The sequence below is a fragment of the Aythya ferina genome (assembly GCF_964211825.1).
Source record: "Aythya ferina genome assembly, chromosome: 1".
In the NCBI taxonomy this organism is placed as follows: Eukaryota; Metazoa; Chordata; class Aves; order Anseriformes; family Anatidae; genus Aythya; species Aythya ferina.
This window is the reverse complement of record NC_140296.1, coordinates 183,693,550-183,713,265: the sequence shown is the minus strand read 5'-3', so window position 1 is coordinate 183,713,265 and position 19,716 is coordinate 183,693,550. Positions and strand designations below refer to the sequence as shown.

At 39.1% G+C, this 19,716-nt stretch overlaps 1 protein-coding gene across 1 annotated transcript in view; it reads left to right on the top strand.

Annotated features, from left to right (window-relative positions):
* ATP6AP1 (ATPase H+ transporting accessory protein 1) overlaps nucleotides 1-19,716 on the top strand; it is a 55,228-nt gene that overhangs the window by 23,584 nt on the left and 11,928 nt on the right. The window lies entirely within an intron of this gene.

Here is a 19,716-nt window from a genome sequence, read left to right as displayed (position 1 = left end):
CAGAGTTATCTGTTTTGTATGACATACTGCTTGTCATCAAGCAATATTTGCATTTTTATGTGATTAAATGGAAGACAGTCGTGACTCGAGGAAAACAGAATGCAATTCCCACTAAAGAAAAGGGGCATGGGAGAAACGTGCTGTATCCTAAAAAGTACCTACTTTGAAAGAAACTTATCTGATCCAGTGGATAACACACCTGAGCTCCTAATATGGTACTTAGTTTAATTTGAATTTTTAATTCAAGCTCAGGATAATGTCAATTGAGAATACAGAAGTTATAATTTCCTTGTTTTGGCAACAGGAAAGTCATTACTGAGATTGTCTAGATCTCGTGTGAGCCCTGCAAGCAGGATTTTGAGAAGTCAGTGAGTTTTCAGGAGGGAACACTAAGAACAATTCACAGTTGTTATTAGCACAGGAACAACAGTTGGAAAACCTGCTTTAAGTGGGCATGGAGTGAAATCTGTTTAGCTTGTCCAAAAGAAGAGTAAGAATCAACTTGATTGAACTTTATAAATGTTCTTTAAACCAAAATTGGATGAGTTCCTCAAAGGTGTTGTGAGTGCAATTAGAAGTATTCTGGATTTTCGCAAGCAAGATCTTGAATCTCTACCTGTCCAACAAGATGCTTAGAATGGTCCCTTCATACCCCAAGCAAAAGGCTAGTTCTGCTGAAGAAAAACAAGAAATTTAATCAACAATCTGCCCTGTAAACTTAACTTGAGAGAATGGGTTTTCAAGACCAGGGTTAGAGTACACAATAGGAGCAGCGTGAGGAAGCTCACACTGATACTCTTTGTGACGTGTGTTTCTTATGGCAAAGGAGAGGACATGAGTCCAGCACTTAGGATCTATTTTTTTTTAATACTCTGTTGTGTTTTTTTTTTCAGATGAAGATCCAAAATAAAATTATTTCATTACTGTGGCTCTTTACTGAAATCAAAGGAACACAGGCATTTGTAGCTCAAATTGCCTTTAGAACAATTGGAATGAAAAATATTTTTAATTAATGAAAGAATTGGTATCGAGAGAAGGATTTTTTAGAGCAATTTTAACAGTTTGTTGAATTTCAAATCTATGCATATTTCAACAGGCTTTCTAAATTAAAGTGACTTAGTTTGAGCAACTGATGTACTTTTAAATAATTAAAGCAATGTATTTTAAGATGTTCTGCATTTTAAAAAGTAAGCAATTTACACTTTTCTTAATTGTATAAATTCAATGCATATTCATATAAAACCATTTGAAGTATTTTTTTCCTAAAATTACTTGAAGTTATTACAGTGCATTCAAGGTTATCAGCTCCTGTACAGGGCTAGGAAAGGCAAAATGGAAAGTGCCTTTGAGGGTTCATCTATTTATGCATTTGCATGTAACCTCTTCTTAAGCATATATTGCATATCTTTGGTGTGCTTGAACTACAGAAGATGTGAGATATTTTGTAGCCATAAGTTAGAGGACTGATTCCTTCTGCTTAAGCTATAAAGACTATATTCTATGATCTTGGAGTTACCAGGTCACCCCACAGTGATAACCAAGAAGACCACTCTATATGGGAAGTAAAAAGCTTTGATCATGTGGGAAAAGATTTTACAGTACTCAGTACATTTGAAAATCAATACCAATCACTCTCGATGAAAGATTTGCATTTTATAAGTGGGCTTTTTCCTGCTGATGAAGGAAATGAACTTTAAACATGACACTCAAAACAAACAAAAAAAAAAAGCTCCTTCTGATCAAGTAAATTAATTTTATGCAGTGAAGCTCCCAAACACTGGAACTCTGATACATCTCTCCCTATAGCTCTGCCTCCTTGCTCTGGGGCAGTTAATAGAGTTAATGGCTTCATAGCATCTTGTTGCATTCATTCATTCTTCTATCACCTCAAGCAAGGGGAATAAATGTGAGAATGTGAGAAATACATATATTAGAAAATATTTCAGACTGGTATTGGCTTTTGCGGAAAGTGATTTAATGAGACAGAAGGTAAAACTCTCCTATGACTGAGTCCCTTTTCTGACTTGATGAGGAAGAGCTGTTCAATTTAGTCAGTGCAGCCACAAATCCCTTTGGGCTATCATCCTTATCAGTTGATAACCCCAATGCACTATGGACATTTATTCAGGCTGGTTCCTGTTCTATTCCAGTTTCAGAATTTGAAGCTGGCAGATAGAGTTAAGCCCCTGAAACAGCATCTGTTTGAAACATGGAATGGTTTCACTGACCAGATGATAATTCCTCTGGATATCCCACTGTGTCATAATGGAGCTTTCTTCCCCCAGCAAGGCACCTGCCACGTCTCCTGACTCTTGTTCCAAAATACTTTGCCTTCAAGATGTGGCTGAATTGGGCTGGCACTGGGAGAGTGGTTTGTATCACCTAATTCTGGGCAACCAAAATGTAGATGTCTATATCTGATGTCATCAACCAGGGCTCTCTTCAAAGGACCGAAATGAGCTTTTTAGAGTATGTTTTTTCTGAATATTTTGTAGGTGACTGGTGCAGGATGAGAAAAAACTCACCCTTTGTCTCTGACAAGCATAAAGGCATCCCACAGGCTTAGGCCACAACTCAACATGTACCTTTAGTCAGACAACTCTCACTCAGTATTTCTCATCTTGTTTTCCATTAAAAAACATAAACTTGTCCTAAGACTTGAGGATACCTTTCTTCTCTGGAAGGCAAGTCATCTGGAAGTCATTTTCTTTTATCACTGCTAGCTAGTTTTTTTGGCTTGTGGCTGTAATGCATGACGTTGCTTGTGCTGTTGCAATTGAAAAGGTTAAAAGACTGTAGTGACTAAAAGATAGGTATGCCTCAAATCATAAATCTCATCATGTTTCCCATTCTTCAGGTCCTCATGCCATCCGTGTCAGTTTTTTAAAAGTTTGCTTCTGAAACTTCTGCAAGACAACTTCATAGTTGTCTTGTTGGATTGGATGCAGCAGAGACACATATTGCCAAGTGGAGATTTATGGCTACCTCCCAGCTGATACTCATTTTGCTGACACCACTTTTTACAGATGCATTGTGAAGTGCTGTTTAAACCTTCTCTGCTGCCTCCACATTTTCAGAGTTTCATCTGCCGTGGGCTTTTGACTGCTTCACTCTACAAGCTGTCTGCTCTAGGTAGCATCTATGTTTCTTGAGTCTTTGATCCCACTCAGAGCCAAGCAATCTGAGTTACAAGATCTTTATTCAGCCATAAGTAACATGGGCATCCATAGCACAAGTGACTAACTCTTAAAAAAGTGTCTCTTGAAGGTGTAAGATCCTCAGATGATACACAAGCACGCCTTAGCTTAGAAGAGTTAGGAAATGTTTCATCTTCTTTCGCTAGTGCTTGTTGCTGCATTTTCTTTCTATTTGCATTCTTTGCATTTTCTAACTAATGCAGTTTGCAATGCTGCATTTTCCCTTGGCATCCAGCTTCTCTCTTTTTTGTTCACCACTCTGAGGAGACTAAACTCTGCAACAACCACCCCACTGACTTCACAGCTTCTGATTAATGGAATACTTTTAACTATTAAGTATAATCAAACATTATAATATGATCTTTCCCATGAGCTGAATGTTAGAAAAATGCTTACAATACCATTTGCTGGTGCTGGGGTTGTAGGGGGGATGCCCTCATGCATCCTTGAATATGGGAACTCCCTTAATCATTTACTTTTGTATTTTTTACATTTGAAAGAGCAATTATAATTTGACAGTGTAACAGAGCATCAGGGCCTCCAACTTCAAAGGAGAAGCCACAGGAATACTTCATCCTTTAGTCTTCTCCCTCACTTTAGAATTTCATTATCACGAAAAATAAACTTTAACTCGTAGATGAAGAATATGCACTTAATTATTTCCCTGCTAACTCAGTATTTTCTACTTAGATGAGGTGTAGTCTTTTTAAATAATGACAGAAGAACTGCTTAAGGCTGGTTGAAGCCAGTTACGTGTTGCTCTAGAGGAAAAAAAATGAACAAAACATGTAGCCAAATTAGCGTGGAAATTGAATACTAGGGATGTGAGAAATGCTAGCTAGCAATTCTGTATGATTCAGTTCATGTGTTAGTGGGGAACTCAGGGAAATAACTGCAAGCTAGTGTTTTACCTTTAACCCTAGACTTTGCACTACTATTTTGTAGACATGGGTGTTAAGATTCACTTAATTTAAACATCATTTTGCAAGTTTACCTTATATTTCATGTTTATATATATATATGTATATCGACTTCATTGGGAAATAAAGGTAAGCACAGAACTAAATTTTTTTATCTGATCAGAACAATCTTTTTTTATTTTCAGTTTCCAGCTTCTTAGGCTATAGATGGGTTCCAGATAAACCATATTAGAAAGTTGTAAGGTGTTTAAAGCTAATGACTGAGAAGAACTGGGATGGGGGAGGGATGGTGGAGAAGGGCACATGTGAGAATGGTATGTTCTAAGAAATCTGTCTTAGGAAAAAAGGAAAAGACAGAAAAGGGGAAAATACAGGTATAAAAACTGCAACAAAAACTCCTAGAAATACATTAATGTATAGCTAAAGGTCATAAAAAATAACAGATCAAAATCAAGGTGTAAGACTAAAATATGATAGAATAAAGGGAATACATAACTATAAGAAAGCATATTGATATGGCATATTGGCAGGTATGTTAAAAATTTCTGACAGGAAAAATCCAAGGTAAAGATTTTATTAGAATAACAGATCATTAAAAGACTGCTGCTATACCTTAAAGATGTTTGGATTCAAGCAGAGAAAAGTATTTTATTCCCATAGACTCTGGGAAGACTGAGGCTGTGCAGAGCATCCAAGCGATATGACTGTGAGCTAAAGATTCAATCCTAAAACTGAAACAGACCATATACCTGTGACATGGTGAATTCATGGAATCAAAGAACGGCCTGGGTTGGAAGGGGCCCTTAAAGATCATCCAGTCCAACCCCTCTGCCATGGGCCAGGACACTAAATGAGGCCACCCAAGGTCCCATCCAACCTGGCCCCTAACACTTAAGGGATGGAGCATCCACCACCTCTCTGTGCAACCTGTTGGGCTGCTTCTTGGGCCTCTCTGCTTTGGATCAGGTGAAACTTTTGGTGATAAAGGCAAATGGAACCTGAACTGAGAGCAACTGAATGTGCTCAGAATGGAGAATGTCCTGTTTGCCCTCTTAGCTCCACTAATTATGTTGACTGACTCTGTTCATAGATAGAATGCAAACTGTTTACAGACAACATACTGAAAGCTAAAACGAAATGCCTAAAAATGTTTTTTAAAGACTACTTCTCTCCCCCTGCTCCCTCCCTGCATGGAAATGTCCCAAACTGTCTTATGACAGTGTGACAAGAGTGAAGGAGGTGAAGCTATTAGAAGTAATTCAACCAGGCTTAAAAAGTGAAAGTCTTGTGTGCATTCAGAAAATGTAAAGGAATATAAATTCCTGCAAGCTAAATGAAAAATCATACGGCAAACATTTTGAAGAATAATGTGTGAATGACATTAAAATATTAAAATACAGTAGACAGGAATTATTTCAGAGCTCATTGGATCTAATCAAAATGAGGAAATCAGAAAAATAAGTGGCAACACAAAGCCAAATGAACCTATGTGTTAATAGTCTCTGTGGTGGAGTATAGAGAGCTTCTCACTTCAAAGACTTTTCTAGTAATCAGACAGCCTCAAAAACCTTTGTTGTTATTGAGCTGGTGGTAGAATAGATTTCAGAATAAACCAATAAAATGAATATTATCATATCACCAAAATAAAATAATTTTCACCTAAATTCTAAATAAAGCAAGAAACCGCCAAACTAATTATCTTAACTGCCATGATTTCAAATGTAAAATTATACATTATAATTTATATATGTACATATATAAGTTATGAATTAGTTTGGCCTTAATCCCAGAGGAGCAGGAGGTAGCAAGTATGACATGGGGTTTCAAAAGAGGTTCCATATATCTGGGAAATGCAACCAGGAAACCTGTCTTCTGTACTGGCCAAACTGGTTGAAAGTATAGGAGTAAATAAGTGAATACATGAGGAAAATATAGTATGGATTCAGTGTTCTTAGAGAGGTGTAAAATACACAGGTAAAGTGATCCTATTACTTCAGTAAAAAGGGTAAAAAGTGAGGTTATTTGGGGGCAGAAATAAAAATTCTGAAGGTAGGAAACATGGATGCAAACAAAGGATCAGTGTTTACGCTGGAGAGTGGAATTACATATGGATACATGTGGAGACCTGTGCTGTTCCAAAGAGTATGGAAAGGGGGCCGAAATCTGAAGACACTGAAGTTTGTCGATGTACTGACAAGTTAGAGGAACAACTCACAGCACTGTGTTACTGGGTGATAAAATGACAGATGAAATCCAGTGTAATGGAAAGTAACACACATAAGGAAAACCTTAAATATGCATATTGCGCCGTGGTGAGAGGCTGCTATTTCTCAGAAAAGAGATTTTGGTGTGACTGTGGGCAGATCTCTTGGAACATCACAGCACTCAGCAGCAGGATGGATAGCAAGCAGAAAGTTAGGAATTACTTGGAAAGGAAAAGGGCAAAGCAGCAAGCGTCAGTTATTTCACTATGTACATGTAAGTCCTTGGTGAGTGCAAGTTTGGGAGTGACATCATGTGTGCCATTTTGGCCACCCCATCTCCAAAAGGATACCTTACAACTACATAAATAATAGACATAAATAACTACATAAATAATAAGACATAAATACTATATATAGGAAAAGCAATAGTTCAGGGGGGAAATAATAAAAACATCAACATGGATAAGCTTAACGTGAAGTAATTATTAACTATCTCTGGCCACTGTTGATGATTATCACCACTTACAGACCACAACACAGGAATTAAGGAGCACCAAATTCCTTAAAAGAAACAAAGTAAACTGTTTTTCACTTTACATGTCTTTGGATGACAAAAGTAGGTTGATTTCAGTGAAACTAATGGAAATTAACTTACTTCAGGTAAACTAATGGAAGAAATATAGGAAGGAAGGATCGATGGAAGAGCCCATGTTCGTTGCAGTGAACATAGAGACTCTTTTCAGCTCCAAAAATCTCTATCCCAAAGATGACAGGAATCAAAGAGGGTATCCTGGGACAATTATTGTTTTTATTTACCCTTTTCTTAATCATATCAGCCAGTTAAGATCAGTAGCACTGGAAGTGAGCTAGGTGGACCTTTGGTCTCACAGCATGTAGCTGGTCTCATTTCTTTGCTTGGCGGTGGAAGGTTGGGATATTGACATAGCATTTCTCCAGAACAGGAATGTAAGAGGTAATATGTAACTTATTTAACTAAAGGCCATAAGCCATAAGAAGCAGCCAACAGACTAAAAAAAGCTCTGCTAAAGGAAGTTTACAGGCTTTCCTCCCCATGCTTGCCCATTGGGTTGTTGTGGAATTGCCACATGAAAATGTGGCAATAAATCATTGTTTTGTTGGCAACTGGGAAATCTATAATAAAAAACAACTGTGTCAGCTGGAAATCAAGTAGTTGTCACCCCAGGTTCTGTGCAGTTTTCCGTATTTCACTGTAGTGAAACAGGTTGGATTTTCAAGATCCCTGTCAGTAAGGATCTGCAGGTTTCTTCTGGGAACTCTGAATCCTTTCCCCATTCATTGCTACTACTGATCAAGGGGAACTGCATCTTCTGATCAAAAAGAAATGTATTTCCCACACCTTTTCCAGACACCAAGACCCACAGGCATGATCTTCTTCAGAGGCAAACATGCATTCCTATTTTGAGGAAGTCAGGGGTTAGAAATGGGAAACCAATCCCATATGCTCAGAGAGTCACAGCACACGTCTCCTCCCAGCGTGTTCCTCGGGCTGATGTGCAAAGAGCTCGGTGCTGTGTGACAGGAAGGTTTGTGCATATCAGAACAGCCTCATCCAAAACATCGACCTGCTTTTCTTCTTGTATTCTTTCCCATTATGGGAAAATAAATAAAATAAATAAAGCTGAGGAAAGATACATTTGGTGCAACCACTGGGCTACCCCTTGTAGTGGCAAAAGCATTGATACCCTGCACCATATGATTTTTAGTGCAGCCTCTGTTGTCTGTGCTAAAGAGAGAAATATTAAAGGAATAAAGACATACTATACCAGCACATGACATAAAAAAAATGCCAATAATCAGTAAAATACACATTCCCAACACTGAGAAGTGTGTGTTATCTAGTGCTTAGAGGTGGTATAACAAACTCCTAAGCTTTAGTCCATCCAGTCTGTAACTCAGTTAAAACTAATTGGAAGAAACATCAGTTGTTGTTTTTTTTGTTTGTTTGTTTGTTTCAAATGGCATATTTTATTCTACCTCTTCTTACGTTTTAGAAAAAAATTCATTCACTTTATATAGTGCAACAGGATGTCTCAATTTCAAAAATTCAGTGGTATTTGCTAGGAAGACATTTTATGGAGCAGTTCTAGATCTGCTGTATCTGTGCATGTAATGGTTGTGTTTTTCTATCTTGCCAACTCTTACTGTGTCTGAGATCTACTGAAGTTATTAGACCCTATCCAAAGCCATCAGCTAATGACTTTCTGCCATTTGAAACAGGAAAGAGGGACCATTGTTATTCATACATAACCATTGTGCATATGCAGCCATTAATTTGTAGATACAGCATACATGCCTCTAAAATTAGAATAGCTGCTGCTAATTTTTTTTTTGTGTAATTTTCAAGCATTTTTATTACTTTAACAGAAATATATCCTTGCTTTAGTGATGGATAATTCTATTGAAATGTTCTTTCTAAAAGTTACTTTTATTAAATAATACTGGCTTTTCCATAAAAATAAATCAACCTGGAATTGCATGCAAGCCTCTGTTCACAAAGATAGCATGTTAGAGCTTTAGCAGACCCAGTGAAGAGTTAGGCCAGGGTGGCCACAAAATGTTGACAGGCAGTTACAGAAGTGTTCGTGTTTTGAAGTACAGATCTTTTTTTTTTTTTCTTTCTGAGGACCATACTGCCTATCCCTTCTAGCTGACAGCTTTAGATTCAAGAGGATTTCAGTCAATATAAGGTATCTTTCTTTTTACCATTCTGGCTTAGAACGTTGACAGACCTAGAAAATCATCTGATTTCAAAAACTTGTGAAGCCAGTATCTTTTGGGGACATAGCCCTGTAGATTCAATAACCTAGAGCCTTGCAGAGCTGTGCAGCCACCTGAGAAGGCACCAGTCAAACTGCAGCAGGACCAGAGGCAGCAGTGGGAGGGCTGTGGCTCACCAGGCAGATCTCCAGACTGTTGGCCTCAATAATGTGCCGGGATGCTGTAAAAGCAGAGGCAGATTTGGCCAGCGTGAGGTTGTGGTCTTTGTGGTTTCTGGGATCCAGCCTAGTGTCATAGCACTGTACTGGTTCATGTAGGCTGACCAGCTCACTCCAACCTAGCAGCGGAATCTCTTGGGGAATCTCTTATTCTGGAGCTTTTGTACAACCTATGTCCTTAGTGTCACTGACAGATATGCCCCCAGTGGAAAAAAAAAAAAAAAAAAGCCAAGAAACCCATCCTATTCCTGCCAAAATGCCACTGGCATCTTATTTAATTTGTTAATGGAAGCATTTCTGTAAAACCCATACATAAAGTGTTGCCTGACATCAAATTTAATATTACATAGCATATTTTGTTCTTGTTCTGTCCTTGTCATTTTACGAAAGCCTCAGTGTTTACGATTGTAATGCCACATTGCAGCTGTTCTCCTCTGATGGGATTTCTGCTTTAACCCAAATGATCGAGTGACTTCACAGATAGATATTTAATGATTCATAAACAGCATCATCCTATGTTTTAGTGCACTATAGTATGTAAGATGAACCCTCAGTATTCTAACCGCTAGATACCTCTGCCTCTGGGGCTTTCAGACAAAACACTGACAAAATCCTGGAACAGAATAAGCTGGGTTTCTTGCCTTATTTTCAGCAGAACTATTGTAAGGTGAATGTTAGATCCTACTTAGCTTGCTTTGCTGTTGAAAACTGTTTCCTTCTCCCCAGTATATGCTTTCCTTATGACCCTAATGATCTTCGTTTGTGCTGCTCCACAATTTTTCTCACTGTGTGAACTGCCAACAGGAGCAATTGATTGTGATTGAACGAAGTCCCCAGCCAGGCTTGCTATTGCCAGGCACTGCCAGGCCATTGCCAGGCATCTGGTCACTGAATGCAACCCCACGGAAGTGCTGGAAGGAAGTTGGTCTTTGTTTTCTAATACACCTCACCTTACAAAGTTCAGCTTTCCAGAGTTTTGCAAGGTATCATGACAAGGGTCAATAACTACCAGCCCCAGAGGTGGCAGTCACACCCAGCTTCTGGCAGAGCTTGCATGTTTTGCTCTCATTTTTGTTCCTGTTGGGCTGGAAACTGTCGGGAGATGAAAGAGATTATGAAGTTGAGATTAATAACAGGGGGCTGAGATGTGTTCCCTGGAAGGGTTAACTAAGCTGCTGGAAATACAGCAATTCTGAGACAAACCCAGAAGATTTTATTAAAGTTTATCAAGAAAAAAGAAAGTGTGGTAATCTTCTTCCAAAGTGCATGGATGTTAGTTTTAAGATAAGTTTTGTCTAGACTTCATGATGTGGTTTTCATTTATATATATACCTTCTAGCTTACATACACTACTGTCAGAAAAATTAAGTGGATTACTGAGTGTAAGAAAGCAGAGTAGAAGGTAAGCACTTTTTTATTGGTTTTCCATTTTAAAAAATGCTTGTTTCATCTTCCCTGTCCAAAAGACCCAGTTTGCTAGAATTATTGGCCTTTGCCTTTTGATTCATCAAAACTAGAAAGACAGTGCCAGTCTTCCCTCACAAGTGCAATTAGTGCAAGTTGTGACTTCCCTGTTTTCTCCAAAGGGGTTGTGACACACAGATGGAGATGCTGAAAGCAAAGACTGTCATTGTCACATTGAACAGGGTATTTTTACAGGGCGAATCTGGCCATCTGAAAAACAGACCAGTATTTAGACTATCATTTATTAGAGATAGACGTAAGGAATTGCAGGAACAATATGCAACTTTTTAAAGCTAAAAATTAATTTAATTGAATTATCAATAAAAATTGTGATTGTAACCTAAAATACTGTCATACTGTCCACATCCTTGTCTTCAATTTAAGAAAGGCAGGGTGGTGATAGGCTTCCCAGTGTTGTAGATTAGTCCTCCAAAGTGCTACAGGATCAAAATAGTAAGTGGAGGAAGGGAGAAATTTGTGGCTGTTGAGGTTTTTAATTCCCCCATCACTACTCTGCATTTTGGGTAAAAAACAATGTTGGCAGCTCTCCCAGCACTATGATTAATACATTTTGCCCCTGTCTGCATTTTTCAATGATGTAACCCACCAGACCCCTACCTAGCCTCGGTCCAGTCTTCAATACATGTCTGTTTCTTCTTGTTGCAGCAGAGGTATCTCATCCTTTTTCACATCTCCCATGGCAACTTGGATTCTACATACAGACATAAGAAAGTGGGGAAAACAGTCAGATGGAGTGGGTATTCCCCTCGGCAGTCTAAAAATGATGTAAAATCTGTAGCGTCTTTTATCCTTATGGCAGCATTGCCTGAAACGGGGCCCAAAATCTAATGTTAAAGCTGGGGAGATTGGCATCAGGGAATTTTCCTTGAATGATAAATGTGGTAGATTCTTTGCAGAATTAATTCTGTATTACAATACAAACTCTTAGTACATTTTTTCCTCTCTTGTATTCTAGATTAAATTGAATTTAAGTGATTCAAATGAATTTTAAAAATTTGATAGATGAACAACACATTATTTTAATTGGAATAATTTGGGGTAGTTGTCCTAAATGAAATTTAAGGTGGTGAATTTAAGTGTAGCAGCGCTGTCCCCTGCTGCATGTTATGTTTTATACATATTATGTTTTACTTTCTAAAATCAAGATCTTTTTATAGGCCAGTTGCTGCTCTTCCTTAGGTTAGCTGAAAAAGTTTGGTATAAAAACCAGTTATAAGTTGGAGTGAGAAAATAACAGGAAATATCAAAGTTTTCTTTGGAAAACTGGGACTAGTCTGGCATTTGTAGATGTGCTCGTACATCATATACATGCAAAAATTCCCTGTCTCATTTCAAGGCCTTTCAAGTGGAATGATAATCTGAAGTGCTGCATGTCAGCACCTTTCTCTGCATTGGGTTCTGGCACGTGCATGCCCCATGCTCATTCACTCACCTCTGCACCATATGCAATTGCACAGGGAATAGCCATGTTCTCAGTAAGCAGAAATCAAGAGATCTTATACAACCCTGGGGCTGCAAAAGAACAGGCCTATGAAGAAGCACATCTAGCCATAAACATTTGGACTGCCAGTGCAGGTTGTGTTTACACAGGCCACTAAACTGGCTGGCTCTGCTACAGTTCTGTTGTCCCCTTTAAACAAAGTTCTCCAAATGCTTGGTCATGACTTGGATGCTCTCCACAGGTCTTAACAGCACTATGAGTACAAACAGTACAGGACCTAAAGAGGTCCTTATCTTTTAGAGCCAGGCTTATATTTGCACTTTAACACTCATGTCCCAGCCTCACTTCTGTGAAGAATCCTGGGCGATGAGATGCAGGATGGCAGGTCACAGTCCTTGAGCCGTTTGGGTTGCTGATAGAAGCATGCCTGGCTGGGGAAGGAGCCTTCAGATGATAATGTGAACCAGTAAGCTTGGTCACATATCCTTTAGGGCACTAAAATGATAGTAACTGTTAATAAATGGTTGCTACTGACGTAACATACCTCATTTCTATGCAGTCCTTTTTCCCCCTGCTCTATCAGAATATTAATGAAAATGTGAAAAAGAGGCCGAGAGCTCCACTGGGCAAAAGGACGTGCTACTGAAATTTATTCCAGTATCTTGATCAGGCTTACAGTTGCTTTACAAAGGTGCTAAATAGCATACAATTCACTTCATTGTGCTAGCATGTGGTGATCTTATGAGTCCCTACCAACTGCTGAAGTGGAAAAGGAGAAAGTATAATCTAAGAAGTAGGCCATTTTCTAGTAGTTTCATTTCCTTTTTTTTTTTTTTTTTTTTTTTTTTTTTTTTTTTTTTGGAGGATCCCATTCCATTTTCAGCAATGCAAATTAATCTTGCTTTGAAAACACGATTCCTGCTGTGCACCTTGAAGCATGACCACGTTAAGCTCCTTCTTTTGGTCCTGTTGTAAATGCCCTCAGATATGCAGCTCTGTGCTCTCCATCTGGATCTGCCTGAAGATGCATGCAGTCAGCTAGGATAAAAATGAGATAAATGTATAAGAAAATTGTCTGCTTCTGAGTATATTTCTACTCTAACAAATATTGTTCTTCCATGGACTAACCTTCTGCACAGTGCATTTGGATCTTCGTACTTTCTGTAATTTTTTTTCTGTATGTGTATCCATATGTATGAGCACTACACGTACCCAGTTCCATACTTTTGGCAGGTATTGTCATAGTTGAGTTGTACATAGATTTTGAATTAGATAATATTTATTTTAAAGCATGTTTCTCTCACTGTTTGTAACTTAGAACAACTTTTCTGTCTCATGTTTCACTGAAGAGAAGCATGCTACATCCCTGCTTGTTTCATCTGTGTGCACTGGTGATTCTGGTCAGTTTGACATTTTGACTTAAAAAAAAAATCATTGTCAGGAAAAGTGTCTGAGTAAAAAATGTAAGGCCTCAGATCTCACAATCCAAGCAGCTTACTCTGTCTTATACATAAACATATGGAAATTGATTTTTCTAAACCAAGTTTCTACATTTTCATGAATCTACCCAATGCACATTTTTACATGCTTTGTTTCCCTTGAAAACTCTATTTTAGTTTTACCTCATGCTGTTTGCATTGAAGTGATTCGGTGTGGAGGGAAGGAACAGTTTAGAAATTTAATTCTGGTTCTGATAACACCTGCAAGTGCAATTACTTGGGATCTGTGCAGTTTTAAGATATGTAAGCTTTACTGTGTTATGGAAGTTATAAAATATCAGGTGATTTAAGTATGAACAGAAATTTCAAATTTGAAAAACTACCTTGAAGTTGTGATAACCTACCACCTTAAAATGAGATAGTTAAATGAGTAAGAAAGGTTCATTCAAATGAGCTTCTGGTAATTCCTGATAAGCTAGGCATCTACACTGGAAGTGTTGGGGAGTTTCTGAGTGTAACCAGGTCACCCTACAATCATCCCTTGTGGAAAACAGAGTTTAAACATCCTCTGGGTTCAGTTGCAGCAGGGCAGAAATTTTATCTCTGTCAGTTTTAGTTATTAAGCAATGAAAGTCAAAATTAGTTGCTGGTAGGTAAGATACTTTGCAACTTAGCATGAAAGACTGTAGTTGCTCCATCAAAGCCTGCATTTGAATCTGAACTTCCTCAAAAATTTTTGCTACCCTGATATAGGGTGGGATTTAATTTTTTTAGTATTACGTCTAATTTCATATCTGTGTAGATGATGGACAGACATGTACCTTTGGGTTCACATTTCATATTGGAAAGTTAATTCAAACAACAGGAATTAGGAAGAGCAGTAGATAAAATGTGTAGTTCATTTAGTAGGTAGGAAATTACATCTTAATAAGCTGGGGCTTCTAGCTCTTGGAATCTAGGAATCTAGACTTGAACATTGTGTTGAAAAAGCCTTCCTCATCATGCATCCTACTCAAGTTGTTATGAGTAGTAGATCTCCAGACAATTTAGGACAGGAACATACAGAATCACAGAATGGCTGAGGTTGAAAGGGATCTCTGAAGGCGATCTGGTCCAACCCCCTTGTTCAAGCAGGCCGACCTAGAGCAGGTTGCACAGGACCATGTCCAGGCAGCTTCTGAAGATCTCTAAGGAGGGACTCCTTAGAGACTCCACAGTCTTTCTGGCAACCCGTGCCAGTGCTCCATCACACACTCAGTAAAGTGCTTCCTGACATTCAGATGGAAACTCTTGTGTTTCGGTTTGTGCCCATTGTCATCTGTCCTGACACTGGGCACCACTGAAAGGAGCTTGTCTCCATCCTCTTTGCATCCCCCCTTCAGGTATTTATATACATTGATAAGATCCCTGTAAGCTTTCTCTTCTCCAGACTGAACAATCCAAGTTGTCTTTCTTCACAGGAGAGTTACTCCAGTCCCTTCATCATCTCTCTCCTGTAGCTCCATGTCTCTCTTGTATTGAGGAGCCCAGAACCAGACACAGTACTTCAGTACGACCTCACCAGTGCTGACTGAGGAGAGGAGAGGGATCACCTCCCTGGACCTGCTGGCAACACTTTGCCAAATGCAGCCCAGGATACCACTGGCCTTCCTTGTGGCAAGGGCACAGAGCTCAGTCATGTTCAACTAGGTGTCCACCAGGACCCCCCAGGACCTTTTCTACGAAGCTGCTCTCCAGCTGGGCAATCCCATCTTGTACTGGCATGTGGGGTTGTTCCTCGTCAGGTGCAGGACTTTGCACTTCACCTTGAAGAGCTTTGTGAGGTTCTTGTCAGCCCATTTCTCCAGCCTGTCAGGTTTCCTCTGGATGGCAGCACAGCCCTCTGGTGTATCAGAGAATGAATCCAGAGTGCGTCCGGTCTGCTCAAGGAAAGAAAGGGAGACAGCCTGACATTTAAATGGAACACAAGACTGGCCAAACGTAGCACCAAAAGTGAGGTGATACATTTTAAGATAGTCAGGGGTAGTGGTGTGGGGGAGAGTAGAGTGGGACAACACAACAAAAAAAAAAAAAGGAAATTATAAAAACACTGGAAAGTTCAAACTCTCAAAACCAGAGATAACTGGTAACTGTTTACTTGATTTTCTAGATTTTGACAGGTTGAAGTACCATTATGCTATAAGTCTGTACCAATGGATCAGTGAAACAGGTTTAATCAAATATATTTTTTCTTCTTGCAATGCTTGCAATTTTTCTAAACTTGACACTGAAAAGAACATATTTGCAGTGATTCTGAATTCCAGTGGTTGCTTTTTAAATTGATGACTTTTAACATTAATATACAAACAGCCATTACCTGCATCCCAAATTTTTGGTACAGTATCTTTTGGCAAAGCTGATGTATTGGCAGAGCTGGGGCTGGTCGTAGTGCTGGTGTTGCTGTCTGTGGTGAGGCTGAGATCTTTTATCAGTCTGAAAATCTGTACGAAAACTGACCTCTTTTGGCATGAAGGAAAGGGAAATTTCAGAAGAAGGAATTGAAATGTACTGATATTTGGCTGAGACGTGAATGCTGAGTGACTTCTGCTGTGCCACAGCCAAAGCCCAGCAAGCAGCATTATCTGACATCATGCTGGGACCAGCACCGCTGCACTCAGCACACAACAGCGTTCTAGCATCATTTTTAAAAGGATGCTTTGCAAGCAAGCACTGTAAAGATCCCTGTTAAAGCAAATGGAGAAAATGCAAATGTACAGTCAGTTTGGTATCCTGTCAAAAGCTTTACTGATGGCAGGTTATGGGTAGATGCAGTTCAAGGTACCAAAGGAAGATCTGGTTCAGCTAGCAGGTATATGTCTTTGGGGTGCTATAGTGCAACCTTTCACATGGTTTTGTCACATCAATTATCTGGTCCTTTCTGCACTTACATGGAACTTTCTGATTTTTGCTTTGTTTTGCTGTTAATGGAAATGGAGATTTTATGTAGTTTTCTGATTTCAACACCTGGCTTAATTGTATTATGACCAAATTTGGAAAAATGACCATTTGCCATCTAAGCGTGATATATACAGAGACCACACCACAGATCATGGTACTGGTTTTGAGGCAAGGACTGGGCAAAGATACAACCTACAAAGAGAAAGGGAGTGTAATTATCCTCCTTACTCCCTCCATTCCCTAAAAGTACAGAATGACCTCTTCATTCCTCTAGCTGTTACAAGAGGAGCAACAGCTTCACAGAGATGTGGTCATAGACCCATATTCTTAGAAATGAAAAGAAGCAATGACCACAATCGGGACACTTCTCTTATTGATGTGCACAGCTAAACATAACCATTGAAAAGTCAAGAAGTACAAGACAAAAAAAAGACATAACCACCTGCTGAACTTACATCCAAAAATTCCACTTCGGAACTAGTACAAAGTGTAGCCTGTTTCTATGGTTCATTACCATTCATAATTTTACCCAATGAAAATTGTGTTTGCCCAGTATTTTTTTATGTGTTTGCAAGCTTGCAATTTGTATTTGTTTGTAATTTCAAATATATGAAATGGCCCCATATCTTTTTTCTTGTCTCTAGCCATTCTGTTTTGGAACAGCCAACAAAAAAACAAAAACAGCAATGACAGCAAAACGAATAATTTTGGATGTAAGGTCTGTTTGCTTTGAAAAAGATTGGCATGTTGGTGCATCAAAATATTGCCAGATCAGCTGTGTTTCTCCTTTCCAAGAGAGATGATTCTGAATGAGGAGGGTTGCAAACCAGATGAAAGGGAAGAATTTTGTCCAGGCTACTTCTGCTGCAGGTTCAGTTAGTAACCATGGTGTTCATTTGTGAGCTAAGCCAATGTAAATTGCACTTTTTTTTTTTTTTCCCTTGTACCTTGTTTAATCGGGTCTTGTGATCACTGCATACTTGAGATCTAAAATGCCGTTGATAAATCCAGACAAACAAGACAGTGACTCTCAGTGTGTATGGTTCAGATTAGGTAAAGGTGAAGGGGTCACTAAGCAACAGAATTAAGTATGCTTTAATGATTGAGAGCATTGCCACTATGGGTTGTTCCTAAATAATCTAATTGATTTACAAGAATTCAATGTAAACACAATCAATTTCTCAACATAGCATCTTGTCATTTGTAGCTTAGCATGGAATATATGGTATGGGGAAGATGATTTTTATTTAGTAAGCTCATGTTTGTGCAGCAACAAAGGAATAAGAAGGCTTATTCTGAAATATGGAGGCAGGGATGTGGTGGTGGGGCTCTCAGCTTCAAACTGAAGGTCGGGGCAAGCAGCAATCACTGTCTTTGGTTCTGCACTGGGTCCCAGGCTGGGGTATTTCAGATATCCTCCCTCCAGCCTCAAGGCTAAATTATCTTGAGTTGCTGTGAGGTATGCTTTCAGGTTTTGAATGTGCTGAATTACACCAGCCACAGGTACCTGATAGAAATAGACCTTCAGGCTGAAGGGGTGAGTAGACAGGCTGGTAAGTGCTTGGAGGACATATCTGCAGAGAGGTGACTGCCAGGCTCCTGTCGGGTGTAGCTGTCCTGCCTGCCTGTAGCTATGCAGGTGAGGACCTGCTGGGCTGCACAGTCCACAGCTTTCTCTATTTTCAGTCACAGAAATGACTGAAACAAAGCCTGATTTTAGAAATGTGACTGGCAAGCTGGGTTGCCTCTCTTCTTCAGCATGAGTAAATTTGTTAAAACAGGTTCAGTCAGAGGAAACTAATGGATTCCTTAGTCCCTGACACCCCTTCTTTACAGGTAAACGCTCTTCTGGTTTATATGCCTGTTCAGAGACCAAAGGGAATCTTTATGTGAGAGCCTCACAACAAAGTACTGGCAGCAGAGCAATAGAAATAAAGCTGCAGTCTCATGACGATATTCTAATAGCTTTCTTTTTATTTTAAGGTACTTTAAACTAATCCCCAAAGTCAGCCCAATCGCAGTCTCCGATGCAGCATTGTTTTCAGCTATTAGCAGGTGGTTTTTAAAGCCCTCTTTAGATGATATGCAGGGCCCACATAGTGAAGTCAATTGTTAGACAGGATATAATTTAGACTTCAGCTCTTCCTCTCAGTTTGAAATAAAATGATTACATTTCAGGAGAGCCTAAGGGAAGATTAAAAGTTTTATATCAAAAGTTGAATATTTTCTTTTGTTGTACACTCTTCTTTTAAAGGAAGTGGTATTCATTTAAAATAATGCATGTTCTGATGTATTTGAAAAGGCACTACTGTGAATTAAAAAGGAATTCATAAAGTATGCATGTATGGGAGAGGAAGATTGCAATCTTTGTTTGAGTGTTTAGTCAAAGGTTTTTACTCGACCCGTTCTGCTTTGTTCACAGAGTGAGATCGCTATCTGCAAAGATGCACTGTAAATAACAGATGGCCCACAGCGTTTAGAGGGCAGCAGTTAATGTGACAAAATCTTTTGGGGCTCCTCTCCACAGACAGGTTATAAAGTGGTATTATAGCTTCTCTTCCAGACTGGAAGAAAAGTCCTTGCCTGTCTTTAAACCTGTTAAAATGATTCCAGGCAATAGTTCCACATAATTACGGTTCTGGTAACTCCTGTTATGACTCTCATTTCTTGTATCCCAAAGTTATCCAAGGGCAGAGGGCACTTGTAGAATAACAAGCTGTAAAGCTGATGTGAGCGTTCAAAACAGATGGAACAGCACAGATACAAACAGAGTAGGAAGTAAAGAGTGAGACACGAACACCAGGATAAAGTTTTTGTCCAATGCGATCAGCTAGGTTTTACCATTTACATCAGTGGGAATTTTTTTACCAAAGGTGCCCTGGGAAAAGGGGCAAGTGGCACTGCTGCCACTTCCCTTATACAGAAAGGCACTTCTTATAAAGAAGGCACTACCTATTAAAAAATTCCTGCAAGCAAATGTATTTGCAGTGAAGTCTCATATAAGAGTTCCCCATCTCAGCCAAGTGAGCATAGATCTTCCCAAAGCCATCAGAAGAGCCTAAATATAACACTGCTATTTTTAAGTAGCGTTCTTTCATGCTTGTTAAAATCAACA